The following is a 15,316-nucleotide window of genomic DNA, read 5'->3' as shown; positions in this document are numbered from 1 at the left end:
CTGTCCTGTCGTTTTGTCACATGCAGACCCTACTTTAAAGCAAAACAAAAACTTTTGAGTTGAAGCAGGGAGGATTAGGGATTGTTTTTAGTAAATGCACTATGAATAAAAATTCTTCTTAACAACTGCCATGTACAGAAATTCTTAGCATTGTTAAATAATTCAAATTGCAACAGCACCTAGAAGCCCTGGACATACATGAGGATCACTTTTCACCATGCACTTTGCAAACAATAAAAATATGGTCTCTTACATCAAAGAATTAACAAGAATTACAGGGAGATATCTGGCTCAATTCTTTTGGGCTTAGTTTGCTTTAGCAAGTTTGCTTGCTTTGCTTGGACAAAGTAATATCCAGAATCTTCACAGATGCGTGTGAAATAAGGAAAGGCTTTTCTTTTGTGCACTTAGGACTACTAACATTGGGAGTAAAAACATAAAAAAGTTTCTAAGGTAAGTCCCAAATATATTTTTATTATTTTTATTATTATTTTCTTTTTTGTTGCACGTGTTTTTGTAGCAACTGCTTGGGTGTTTCACCCTTCAGAGAACCCAAAAACTGACAAAAACCCCACATGGGTTTTCCTTCCTCCCTGACTTTAAGGATGGCAAAAAACACAGCAGAGAATTTATACTGCGTTCCTCCAGCATTTGCAAACTCAACATTACTTGAAAAATAAAACAGCCCAGCAAAGGGTAGGGCTATACCTGAGTTAAACTCTCTGAATATGTTTTCATAGTTTCCTTTTTAAGGAGTCAGAAGTTAGTGCATTTGATTTTTGGAATTAAAGTATTTTGAAAGTAGACTGACTCATATAAGCGCTGCTCGATTGTGCATATTTCTTAGTACAAACTAATCATTTTCAGAGGATGCAAAAAACTTCTTGGGGAAGAAAAAAGCAGGCTAAGTTTTCTTTGCAGTGCTTCAATAAAGACAGACAAAACTCAAGGAATTTAAAAAGACAAAACGTCCATGATAAAATATTTCCAGTTCTACTAGACAAATTCTTAACTTCTCTGCTTCTTTGTAAACAGAGTTACCATACAAAGACGTAGTCTCACTAAATTAATCCAATATTTTGGCAATGGGAAGTATTATGTATTTCACTTATAACTGAAAGCTGTCTTTGTTTTGAAAGTGGAGAGAGATCTGCAAGTATCTGAGACATACAGGGACACCCACCTATCCATTTCCAATGCCACTGTGCATGCAAGCCAACACAGGTCCATACACCTGCAAAATTATCCAATATATGCATTATACTGCATGAGTAAGTATATTTTCACATACCCAGGGTCTTTTTAACAGACAAATGTTCTCCTTCAAGTATTACCAACCTTTCTCAAGAATTAAAGCCAAGCAAAATATTTTAAGTAAAACTCTTGAAGAAATTATTTAAAGAGAAAGTTCAGATAAGAAAGATGACAGATCAATTTTTCAAGGAAAAAAAGCTCTATTCTAAAGAAAAATTGGCTTAGATTTCTGAGGCACTAAAGCGTTTTTCCATTAAGAATTCTTCCACAGTCACTCAATTTCTCTGGGGAATTTTTGTAAATTTTTTTTTTTTTTGTAAATTTTAATGATGTCCATTTCAAGAGCTTATACTTAACTCTGGCCATCAAATCAAATTGGCCCTGCAGTTTTTCAGGCCACAAGTTCCCTATTATGTACACCTCTGATTATTTTTCATCATGATGACAACTATACTTACGAAAAATTTGGAAGCAATGATCAGCAGTTATTATAGTTCCCTCTGACTTTATCTTCCCTCTCAGAAACAAAGCATGGTTAGGGTAGATCATCAGAGTAAGAGACAAGACAGAGGCTACTGTTAACATAGTAGTCCAGAGGGTGCTATTAATTTTTCCACTTGGCACTCTACCCTTCATACCTACTGCCACATCTATAGCAAATTGTTCAGAACCAAACAAAAACTGCAAACCTTGAAAGTGACACTATAATTCCTTGATTTTATTTACTCTTGGTTGACCACAAGACTTTCAACTCTTGTGTATCGTCAACAAAGGTACCATGCTTTGTTGATGAATGCTTGGCAATGAGGAATACAGAAATTATAAAACAAAAAAAGCATATGGACCTTTGTAACTTTTGTTATTTTAATTTAAAACTGTTGATTTTATTCAAGTACTGAAGAGAAGATTTATGTTATCAGAGAAAGCCTTTTCCCATCAGCATTTATGCAAGAATTTAGAAAAATGCTACACAAAATCTTCAGAGCAGTGTTTATGAACAAGTGGAGAACAAACGAACTTAAAATAGGGTGAATTAATTAAGACACAAGTTAGGCACCATCTAACGAAGACTTCTCAGAATCACAGTTTTGGACATAGGTGCATACGTTATGCCTCATTTTTTTTGCCTTCGAACCTGTTCTTCAGTTTCTACAATTTAAGAAACATTTTTTTGTACTATAAACATAACTTTTAATGGCTCCAGTGAACTTAAGCAATATTACATACACTGGGAAGAAAACAGAACAGAATTTTTTTTCCTTATTAATACAATATTTAGAGCAAGAACAAACAGTAGATCAGTTAGATTAACTTCCTCGGATATAGATATAAGGATACAGACACAGACGGGTCTGTGCTGTACATTTCAACAAAAATAGCTACTATTTGTTGAAACAAAATGATTGCACCTACTGAGTTTCCAAAGCTTAAATCATGCTGAAGAGAACAAGGATTTTAAACAATGTTATAAAATTGCAGATATACTGAACTTATTTACCTGGTCTTGACAGTGATACTAGCATAAGCGATGCACCAGAATAATCATATTTTTATGGATGATTTATTCTACTCTTCCGTGCAATATGCCAGTACAACATAAAAAACTATTTGAATAATCCAATGCGAGTCTGCCACTTGCATTAAGTGCATCTTCTACGACACTCTGAAAGACTAAGTTGTTCATTAAATGCAATGTACTCCACCCATGTTATAGGAGAACCCTTGGAGGTCTAGAGAGAGCTGTTCATAATGATAATTAGAGTGGGCTTGATGTGATTGAAAACTAAGGTATAGTAAGCATCCTTGTTCTAGACCTAGAATCAGAACAGAAATCCTTATAATAGAACTAAGCATATGTCCGGAATTTTTAGAAATGCAACAACTGAAAGGGAAAAAATTGAAATTTTGTAATGGTAGAGAGTTACAAAACAGATCTCAGCAGAATTATGCCACGCTTAAACAGTTTTCTTTTCACTATTTATAGGTACACAAAGGTGCTCCAAACTTTTAAAAACCTTTTGAATATGTAAAGGAGGATAAAGATCTTCCTGACATGAAAAGATTATTCTGGTAGGTGATAACAAGCTTATGATGGCAAAGTGAAACTCCACAGTGGTTTAAAATTTTGATGCCTATATCCTGCATGAAATGTTTAAAATGCAATACTGAATGTAAGTATCATATCTTCCAAGAATATGTCCACAATTAATCACTCTAAAAATATATATACTTAAACAAAATAGACACAGTGCTGAGCTTCACAATTTTTTTTTCTGGAAATGCAGATTATTAATCTAAGTTTTATTTTAAATTAGACCTACAGTGGTTCTCTTTCAAGGATTTGAGATTAGCTTCAAAAGATTATGGATAATTACAATTTTATCCAACGCAGGGATAATTTATTTTTAAAATTAAATATTGAAAAAGGCCTAAAGCTGAAAAATTTCATCAGAAATCTCAGTCCAGATTTGCAGAGACTTATGGCTACACAAGGATTATTCTTGAGCGTAATGAAGGCTAATGATCACTAGAATTCAAGTTGGTTAGCAATGATTAGCCTACTTGTAAATGTTACAAATTTGAAATTATTAATTAGAATCTAATTAATAACGGTATTACTACAAAACATTGCTTTATAACTTTGAATCAATAATTAATATTAACTATTGAACATTCACTATTGAGTTAAATATCTATCTATACTGTTTGTAGTTCCTTTATGACAAAAATACACTAAGATAAAACATTTATTATGGACCACAGGAGAAACTCTAGTTAAAAGCTTTTAGAGGGGAGTGTTGTTTGATTTGTTTTTTTTTATAATGGATCTTCTTATGACGATCTGACAATTTTGAGAATAAAACTACCCTTCAGCTCAAGTTCTCATAAGCTTTCTCTAGCCAGATAATTCTTTTTTTTTTTTATTTTCTGCTAAAATAATTCTGAGGCCTTATTTATACAGGCATCTTACAACCTCTGAACTCACATCTGGGTTAAACTTCTTTTAAGTGAACTTTTTCACACATGTTGCATCATAATGTTCTTTTTGCTTCAGCTTGGATTCATGGTGGACTCACTGAATATTGCTTTAGTCTGAAATAAACAGTGATGAACACAGAGCCTGGTTAACAATTCGGATGGCATTTCCTTTTATCTGTTTATCAGCATCATCTACTGTCTTCTGATCCAACAAGAAAAAAAACCTAGAAGTTCCTCTAAGAAAAAGCAAGTTTCAAGTAGTAACAGTTTGAACTGCATTACATATCAGGAAAGAGCTGCTATTTACTGAGCCTACCTCATGTAATTCAGTTTAAAAAATGACAGGTAGATGCTCCGTGTGACTTGTATCTCAAACCAATCTTTTCTTACCAGGCAATTTTAGGCCTGAGACAGTCTATTTTCACAGCAAACATGACCTTTTAAAAAGACTTGTTTTCCTTTTAAGAAGACTTGTTTTCTGAACACTGATTATGATATTAAAGAATTATGATAACTGTTAGAAAATCCCTTTCTTTTTCAGATGGAGATGTTATTTTAGAATTCTGCTTCAAAACATCTCTGCTTCGGGGAGGTTTAGACCCAAGCTCTTAAACTTAGCAGTAGTGCTAATAAGATTTTTGGTGTAGGTCTTACTTTATGTGCTCATGATGCTTGTTGCTACTGAACATGAATACCCTCTATATGACAAGAAAATTATGTACAAAAACTCTCTAAACTACACTGTCAGTTTCATAAAAAATTATTTTAATCCAAATCTGTAGTGTTAGAGATAAAGTTGCTTGAAACACAGGGAGAATGAAAGCATTCTTAATTTTTAAAATGACAATTTTTACCTAAACCATGTCACATTTGTGACAAGGCACGAACAGCTGTTCTCTTTTTGGCAGCTTAATACTTAACGAAGCATATAAGTATCAATAAAAGGCTTATTAAATGAATTTAAGGCAAACTGTATCATTATTTTGTTAGTCAAACATTTAAAAACCTGCATACACCAAAGATGTAAGTAATACCTAGTTAATTTATAAGTTCCCCACTGAACTTCTGAAAATATTCTAGTATTGTTTCTCTGCCATGTTATCTGCAGTCATAAACACATCTGAATTCTTTTGCACTGGAAAAAAACACTTCCACTATGAGACCACAGAAGTACATGAACTCTTAACATCTTCCTGTTTACTGAAGTTCTCCACTGTTTATATTTTGCACTGCATTTTGACAGAACCTCTTTTAGAGGTGTGTGCAGAAACAAAAAGAGACCAAGGTTAGTGTTACATTTAATCAAGTCTAGCAAACTCATGTGAAAAGACATGCCTGTGTTTCAGGAGCCCCTTTTGAGTGTACACATTCCCTCCCTCAGCCTAGAGGAGGAATATTTTTAATAGTTTACTTCAGATGTTCTGAAGAACCAAATCAATATTTGCTGTGCCCTGTGTTAGGTGGGATGTGATGTCACCCATTTTCTGTAAGATATCAGAAATTTGGCGGTTTTTAGATTTTCTTGAAGAATCCACCTGGACTAATATTTTTGAGATTTGCTCTCCTGTAATGCATTTTCATAAAACCTGTGCAGTGCAGTACAATAAATTTATTTGTAAATATTCCAGGACAATTATATACTAACTTTAAATATGGTAATACAGGAATGTAGAAAGTTATAAATAATCTAAAATTCCCTCTCTGGAACCATCCTTGAAGCCATATTCAGACAGAATAAAGGCTAAATTTGGATAATATCGTCTTTTAAGTTTGGAAAGTGCCTTCCATCACTTCCAGAGAAGTTAAACACTACACATGGCTAAGATATTCTAGTTCGGAGAAGGTCATATTTTCTAATCGAAAGAATATAAAATGAGCCTGCCAAATCTCTGAGTTATGGGAACAAAATTCTCTGAACTTTCTATTACCACTGGCAAAAATGGGATGCAAGCACACACCGTCTATCTCAAGATGTCTCAGAACACCAAATTGTATACTGACCTTTTCAAACGTGGTCCATAGGGTCAGTAACTTCTATATTAGGTCTTCTATAAATTCAGATTTCTACACACACTAGAGCTTCAAAATCTCTGTTTTGGCCATGGGCTATTAAATTTTTAAAAGACTCCCCTTCATTGTACATGTTGTTAGCACAAGTTATGCTATTCACCAAGCAGGACCTGTAAAGGATACCTGGTCCAGCAGGTTATAACAGCACACGTTGATCAGAAGAACAGGCAAAGGAGGAATACAAGATCCTCTTCTTCTTCCCCTAAAAGGAAGTTATCAATTGCTTTCAAGCCTTGCAATTTATATAACTGCAACTGTATAACTGGAAGTGAAAATGGACTCCTAGGAAAAGACCTATCATGCCTAGTACTCAGACGCATGCAGCCAGCTGATACACCGAAAGCAGACATTTGAACATTAAAGTACAAAAAACTATGAAATCTTAATCAGAGATGAAGTATAATTCAATAAAGTAATCTAGAGTTACTGAAGTTTAATACTTCCAAGATATCTTACCAAATAAAGCAGAACATACACAATATACTTAGAAAATATAAACCTGACAGTTAAGATGCAAGGCAACAGCTATTCAGGCCACTAGACTGTCTGGACAAAGGCATAGAATACTGTTGCAGGCAACATTATAGTAAGAGAGTTTTGAACCATACAAAGCAGATTCAACAAAAATTATTTTACTCCAAAACCGATGGACTTCATTAAATTATAACTTTGTGTCCTGTTTAGGAGGCTTTTTTGCATTTTATAACTCATGTTGTACAGTAAAAGTTCAAATTTATTTTGGCTTGGTGTTACCACCAACAGTGGCAGGGGAAAACTATTACTAACTCAGACAGCTGTACATCACGCTTCAAAGTGGTTTGTTTAGCATTATCAGTATGAATATCACAGCTTGGACACTTGTGTATAAAGCAATATGAAATTAGAAGCATCCCTGATATACAATACCAGAGTCATAGAATCATAGAATCACAGAATCGTTAAGGTTGGAAAAGACCCTTCAGATCATCGAGTCCAACCGCTAACCTATCACTGCCAAGCCCACCACTAAACCGTATCCTCAAGCACCACGTCTACCCTTCTTTTAAATACCTCCAGGGGTGGAGACTCCACCACTGCCCTGGGCAGCCTGTTCCAGTGCTTGACAACCCTTTCGGTGAAGTTTTTTCCTAATGCCGAATAACCTTTTTTTATATATATAGTGAATACACTGCCCCATATTTCTACTAATTGTCAAGCATGCATGGCATCATCTGTTAGCTTGTGGAGGGCTAACCAGGGCCTGCTTTTACTCAGTCATTATTTAACAAATTTGACAAAGAGACCGAACACAATGTATATTTCTGTTAGCAAGCTGGGCAGAGTTGGAACAATTCTGAAGGTCAAGTTTAGAATACAAAGGTATCTTGGTAAACTGGAATAGTAGCCTGAAATCAGAGAGATGTAATGTTTTGCATATCTTCATTGTATTCTACTTGAGGAAGAAAAACAACTAATAAAATAATAAAGAATGGAAAACAGTTGACTAGACAAATACCATAGCAAAGTACCACTAAAATAATAGAAACTCTTTCTCACTGAAAATCTAAATAAAAGAAGAATAAAGTATAAAAGGTATTATAAAAGTATCTAAGCAAAATTATCATGCCAGTTATTGTTTTCTCTCCAAGAGACAGTCCACAGCATGATATCATATGAAACCCATGTCACTGATCACTTCAGTGAATGTCCCTCTAGATAAGTTTTACTTTTATGGCAATGGGACCAACGATCAGGCCATTTACAGATCACACATAATGGTCTTACTTGAATAATTTCATAAGACCTTGTAGGTAGAGAGATACATTCTGCAATACTCTCAATAGGATATAAATTGCAAATATTTTGCAAAGACTATTTTTTTTAGGTTACAAGGGGTCTTAATCTAACACCAGCAAAACATGTTAATGGGTATATGGGACTGAGTTTAACCAAATTTTGAGCAAAACTTTTAAATATAGAAAATGGAAAATGGCTGCATGTCTTACCTTCAGTGTCCGCTGCTTTTCACGGTACCAACCACTGCAGTTTTTATCAGTTTATCACAGTCTTTTATTAGCTGAAAGGTAAAACTTCATTTTCACATCCAGTCTGCCTAAACAAGTTTGTATAATTAAGCACTAAAGGTGGAAAATAATAAATCAAAATTACGCATACAAGCTTTACTTTATGTATGTCAAAGTCACTCAATGACACATCATGAAGATAAAGTAATAGATGAAACTTGTTAAGTTGCCTAAAGTGCACATGTATGATTTTTATCTCCATGGCTATTGCAGTCGGCTGTATCCTTTTTCTCCATTTCATCCAGACCTTCAGCCCTACAAGAACATACTATGACTTCCTGCCTACTGATATCCTGATATTGATATTCCTCCTATTCTTTCTAGATAAAGGAATGCATGGGACAGCGTTCACCTGAGCTTTAACCCAACAAGCAGTCCAGACTTCACATGCTTACTCAGATTCAGAAATTATTCCTGAGTTCTTCAGTTAGGGTATACATCCTTGTATGTATATCTGATAAACAGGAAACATATATATATAAAAAAAGTATAATTATAAACAATATTTCTAATAAAAGTGACAGTGAGAAAATACAAAATAAGAGTAACATCATATCATTAAATAATTCCAATAAATGAAGTTTCTAATGCCTTATTGCTTACTGTGAATATAAGGAAAAGTATTATGTTACATTGAGACAAAAATAAAATATTGAATTGTATAGCTTCTAGAAGTAGCATCTGTATGAGCATAATTGCAACAAAATTAGGTTTAAAGCAGAAAGAATGAAAAATTAGTGTAAGATATTATTCTTTTGCACATAATGCTGCTGAGTAAGCATACTTAATTTGAAAAATAGTATGAAACCTTATCAATAACTAAAAAGCAAAAATATGTACAATATTAAACTGAATATTTACTGAATCAAGTTATTAGTAAGAAAGCCTTTCTCTGAGGACTTTTTTTTATTCATGGTGTAACTGTTGTTTGTGAGAAATATTTGAGAATATATGTTTATATACATATGAAAAAAGCAAGAAGTGTTCATACATATAGTTTCAGAAATATCTGAGAACCTTGCATTTTGAATTTTCCAGACTATTGCATGTGTAAAACATAAATGATATCATGTAATTTGGCCCTAGAAACCGAAGTGTGTTATGGTACCATGATTCTGAGAGAAATAAAAGGAAGTACTATGGTATATGTTTTATCATTTATTATTATTATTATTTTAATAATTTAATATTTATTATTTACAATTTAACACTTGACATATAATCTTTATTTCAAAGTAACTGCTTAATTCTGAAAAGAATTTAGAATCTAAAAGTCATCATGACGTATTTTTTTCATTTACTGTTTTGCATTTGCAGAAGTTACTATTATTAATATATTGCAACTGCAATAAAATCTTATTACATCAACAAAATGGGTGAGGTCTTCATCAAAACTCTATCTTTTGCCTCCAGCTGCTAATATCAGTCTTACTGAAAGATTAGATAGAATGCATCAGCATAAATCTAAAATGATGAAATGCAATATTCTGAGGCCTTGCCTACTCCTTTTGATTACATTAGAAATTAACGTCTCTGAAAACAGGAATCTGGATATCCGTTTAGATATTTAGGCTATTGACTTAGCCTATTTTACTGAATAAAGCATTGATGTAAGTATGAAGTTTTGAACACTTAAAAAGCAGAAATATAAATGCTCTATACCATTGACTGTCAAAGTTTGTGCCAAATTACATTTGAGTAAAAATAATAAAAATATTCTAGAAGGGCAGTGGAGACCTATGTGCCCTGCAAATGTGCTGTTAACAGTGTCAGGAAACTGTTAGGACCATGTAGTTCTATGAAGTGGAGGGACAGGGTGCTGTGACACAAGACCAGCAACTAGTACTGCTAGGACTATTGTTCAGCCTTAGGACCACTCAGAAAGACCAGGTTTACATGGTCAGATTTAATCTAAAAGAACAGTGTCTCCTGATTCCATACATTTGGAAAATGCCGCCCTATAAAGCTTGCTTTGTTCTGAACAATAAAGATTTTTAAAAGTTCATGTTTGATACAGAGGGGGAGGTACAGTAAAGTTAATGAGTTGATCTGAACAAAAGATTGAGTAGAAGTTTGAGCAATGATCATTTGAAATCATATACATTGAATAGATGGACATGATTCTGGTCCATCTACTTGGAAAGATAAATAATCAAAGAGCTAAAATAAGGTTATTCATGATCGTATTTTAAAAAATTCACATTGGGGGTGCTATCTCACTCGGTACATTTTAACATCGTATACAATTCAGCAGTAGGATTGGAAGTGGCAAGAAGATGAAAGCATTCTAAAGCTCAAATTATCATTGTCTAATATAAAGCTTAGGGACTCAGACTATCTATCTCTGCTTGCTAAATGCTCTAATTGTTGTTTACTCATTTTCTTGCTTAGCTTGTTTGTTTTTATTGATTTTGTTGTTTAGTATTTTGTTGCATTTTGTGCCTATTGTAGTTTGGGTTTATTGTGCATTTTAATGCAAATGTGTTTATAAGAAGTGATTTTGTATTACCGAGAGGTTTTTTTCCCATTTTGCGTTTTTTCCCTTCACAACTTTGCATCTCAAATCTACCCTGCAGCCAAAATGGACGTCGGTATCATATTTGGCTAAGTGACAAGATTGGGCTCCTTGATGAATGTACTTCACTGCATCTGAATAATCTACTGGTATAGATAGATTATGTAAATGCAAATCAGAACAGATCCTAGAAACATTAGCATTAATGTACATGGATAGTAAGCATATCACATAGACTCTGGAAAGCACCAAGAATAGAACAGGTAGAGCAGACTGTAGAATCTGACCCTCTGTAATCTTACATCCTGCTCCTGAAAAGTACTCAGTGATGATAAACCTCTGCATTCATCCAGAATGTGGCAGCCTCCAGCTGCTAATATCAATCTTACTGGGCTGAAAGATTAGATAGAATGCATCAGCATAAATCTAAAATGATGAAATGCAATATTCTGAGGCCTTGCCTACTCCTTTTGATTACATTAGAAATAAACATCTCTGAAAACAGGAATCTGGATATCCGTTTAGATATTTAGGCTATTGACTTAGCCTATTTTACTGAATAAAGCATTGATGTAAGTATGTATTTGAAGACAAAGAATCTGGCAAGTTAGCCTAAACTTCTTTTTGTCTATCACTTAAAACATCACCAAACTCTTCTTTGCTTGTCTACATCAAGCATCAACTCGCCTTTTAGTAGCAGTCATAATTAATATGGATTTTTAAAAGAGGACAAAGGGTTAATCCTCTCTCTGTGTACAGTTTCCAAAAGATTAACTTGAACATATCTATCAAGACACTGCCTTGAAGATGGATAACATATTTCAAAGTCCTGTGGAAACATCCTGCAATGGACATTTTTAAAATAATCGGGAATCATACTGCTAACATAAAACAAGACAAATATACTCTTTGTGGCAGATCTACATGCATATATCTGTGAGAGCCATTTGGAAAGTGAAAGTACTATCCTAAAGCCAATTTTCAATCCACATACAGCCAGCAAACCTGTATCTAAAGACATTTAAGCATGTCTGGATAATTAGTCATGACTTTTTTTTTTATTCCCAAGAAACAAATAGTGCTCACCTTGTGATCCCAGGAAATATAGCAGAAATACTAACAAAACTAGAAGAACAGTACTGAATTCTATTTTGATCTTGGATAGGGAGAAAATAGAACAACAAAAATAGCTTTCAAAGATTTAACATTACTGCCGGCCTACTCAATCAGAAAAAAAAAAGTGTTTCCTAAATTTGCACTGAAAGGTAAATAATTTTTAACTCTTGCCTTCTCAATGCTTTCTTTGATGTTAAAATGCACAGAAAGGTTGGCCAATGGCTGTTAAGAAAGAGATACATTGTTCTTGTACTTAAGAAAATACTTCGGACTGAGAAATCAGAATACTGTACAGTTTATTTGTACATATTAGGACTGAGAAGTTTCCTTTTCCAAGTGTATGTTTGAAAAAAAAATCCTAAAAATTTTGTGGATTCCTGAAAAATTTATTAAGTTTTAAGAATGTAAATTTATTTGGGGTTTCCCTTAGAAAAATTATGTTCCAATGATCAGTTAAGGGATGGTGTTTGCAGAACAGAAGATTATGCTGCTAGTGGCCGGATGAGAACTAGATATTTGGACAAAACCAATTGCAGGCAGCCTTTACTGACCTTTTTAAAGTTGCTCTGAAAATAGCTAACCAAACCTTTAGCTGGAATAAAAGAGCTGCAGTAGCTCAGCATTAAGAATTTGCTGCAGTGATCATTGTCGCTTCTTTCCTTTCCCTCTCCCTTTCCCTAGGAAGTGAGGTGCAGTCCACGAACTCGCCTTTTCAACAAAATGGTACCTTTAGAATGAGAAAGCCGTTTTGTCACAGGTTCTTACCTAAACTTTTCGGTTGACCGTTGCATTGTTGTACCACTGGATTCATGAAGCATGCTTCTGCTACAACCTGAGTGGAGGTCACTAACCCGTGTGTTAAAAGTCACTACAATTTACTTGAATCGTCAGTGAGAAGAGTGGGTACTGTGTACCAAATTCATTGCCGGCTTACTTAGTTACAATATGGTAAAATTCAAAGCCACTTTTTAACATAATGACAATAAATCTAGTCTCTATGATTCAATTTTGTTTTGTACACTGTGTGATCATTCTTAGAAAGGTGTGCTTTAGAGTACTCCCATTTAAATCAACTAAGCAATATTTAGAAATTTTAGACTTTGTAGCAGATTTCAGTATTGAATTCCAGTTCCAAATTTCTTTTGCTTGATTAAATTTTCTTCTGCAGCCTGTCTGTCTCTCCCTGATGTGTCTGACTCAGTAACTGGGAAAGAAGTGTCTCCTATCAATCAATGACAGAAAGTGCTGAATTTGAAAATGCTGACTGAGCACCATGGAGGGCAGGAAGGCTGCTGATAGCAGTCAAGGAAAGTTAAAAAAAATTCAATATGAGTGTAAAATGCCTTTTTAAAAGTTATCTAAAGATTAATCAGTAAGAAAAAATTATGCTCCTCAAGCAAAAGTACAATAAAACCATTAACCTGAGATTGACACTTCTTACAGAACAAAATAAAATAATTCTATTACCCCAGCTGAACTTTCTTCTATACCGATGACTGAAAAAACCCAGGCGTTTCATGATTGCCGTCTCAATATTTTATGCCAAATAAGATTTTAAATATTCCAGAGTGGACTAGGTAGAGATTAAGTAAACATATTACAGCCATTTAAGAATTCTTAAACAAGGATGAATGTTTACAGCAACATGTAACTTCATTAATGACTTTTTGAGGTTATAACCAATTTCCATGAAGAACCACAGTGCTATCCATTTCTATGAGACAGTAATTATTATTCACTTTCATTGTCTATTGATTAATTAGTTTACATGTAAAGTATGTGCAGAATTTAATTTGTAATAAATGTATGCATACCTATAGTAACATGTTTAATTAACTGCAGACTCGTACATCCTGTCACAAAAGTATAAAATTATCATTCTAAGAAACAACTGTAATTGGCCTGTTTAAGAGGGGAAAATCATGTCTCTTCAACCTCGTTATTTTCCCAGTCATGAATGGAGTTTTCGCTCTTCATATGCAGAAATTAACTGTGCAAAATTACAACTGATGCTAGGAATTGCACGTGTGAATATTGAACTTAGATTTTATTTTGTAATAATGTTTCCTTTATTTTGAGATCCTTGTTTTCAAGCTATATTTCTGAAAATACTGGCTTTTTAATAAAGTCTAGGGAGCTTCCCCATCAAAGAAGGGTTTGGCAAGGCCAAAACCGCACAGGTAGTGCCAACAGAAAAGAGCCATGTAGAAGAATAGGAACTGATTTTCAGCAAAGCCAATTGATTTGGTAATTGTAGCCCATATTGGCAGACAAATTCAAGATGTCATTTAGTAGTGCTTTGTCAAGGTTAATGAATATGCTTGTCTCTGGCTAGTAAGAACAGCATCACTATGGATCACAATTAGCTTCTCACAATCATCTGTTGTTTACATCGCACAGAGCAATGTGCTGTTTCATAAATATAAAACTACCTATTTTATGTTCTGCCCTATACAAGGGAACTTTTGCGTACATATGGCAAATGGGCTGTACTGAGTTCTTAACATGAAAATTCAGAGTTTCTAAACAAAAAGTGCTATTTAGGGAATGAAAGGACCATGGGCCAAAAGCTGGTTAAGAGCTCTGAAGCTGAACTTCCAGCCAAGGCATTATTTTCCTTTTGTTAGTTAGTGTCCCATTCAGGATACTTGTAGATTTTTATACTGGGCCTGTGCAATTCCAATTAAATCATTTTGCACTGGTGAGAATTTAATTCTATGAATTTCAACCCCTAGCTTAAAATTTCAAATCTTGTATTTTTATTGAATTAGTTATATTCTGTCTACACACTATTCTCACGGAGTAATAATCACTATGAAGTAGAAGAGAGACTTTCAAAATCTGGGAACATTCTTTAATCATATGTATACAAGTAACCAAATGCTTTCCCTCCATTATTAAATTAAGGAAAACACCATATTATTTCAACAAGAACATTCATCTGCTTGTTAAATTTTTGTTGGCATATTTGCTCCCTGTTCTCTAAGAAACTAATTTCATTTTCATATATGTTCACAGGGATCATACTTAAAATTAAGAAAATTGCTTGTGGGAATCACAGAGAATTTTACTCAGGCTTTCTGCTGAATAGGTTATAGCATCTTATTTTATAACCACAAGGGTTCATGACAATAAAATTGAGATCATAAAGGAAAGAGGTTGGAAACCAGATGCCTCCTTCAACTGACACTGTTAGTATCACATACTCTTCCTTCATTACTCATGACTACATACATTGATTATTGCACTGTTTTAAGAGACGTTAGGGATCCATAATACTAAATTCATCAAGATGAGTTATCAGATATAACAAAATATG

The sequence above is a fragment of the Phalacrocorax aristotelis genome, chromosome 9 (genome assembly GCF_949628215.1).
Source record: "Phalacrocorax aristotelis chromosome 9, bGulAri2.1, whole genome shotgun sequence".
NCBI lineage: Eukaryota > Metazoa > Chordata > Aves > Suliformes > Phalacrocoracidae > Phalacrocorax > Phalacrocorax aristotelis.
This window is presented reverse-complemented; position numbering follows the sequence as displayed.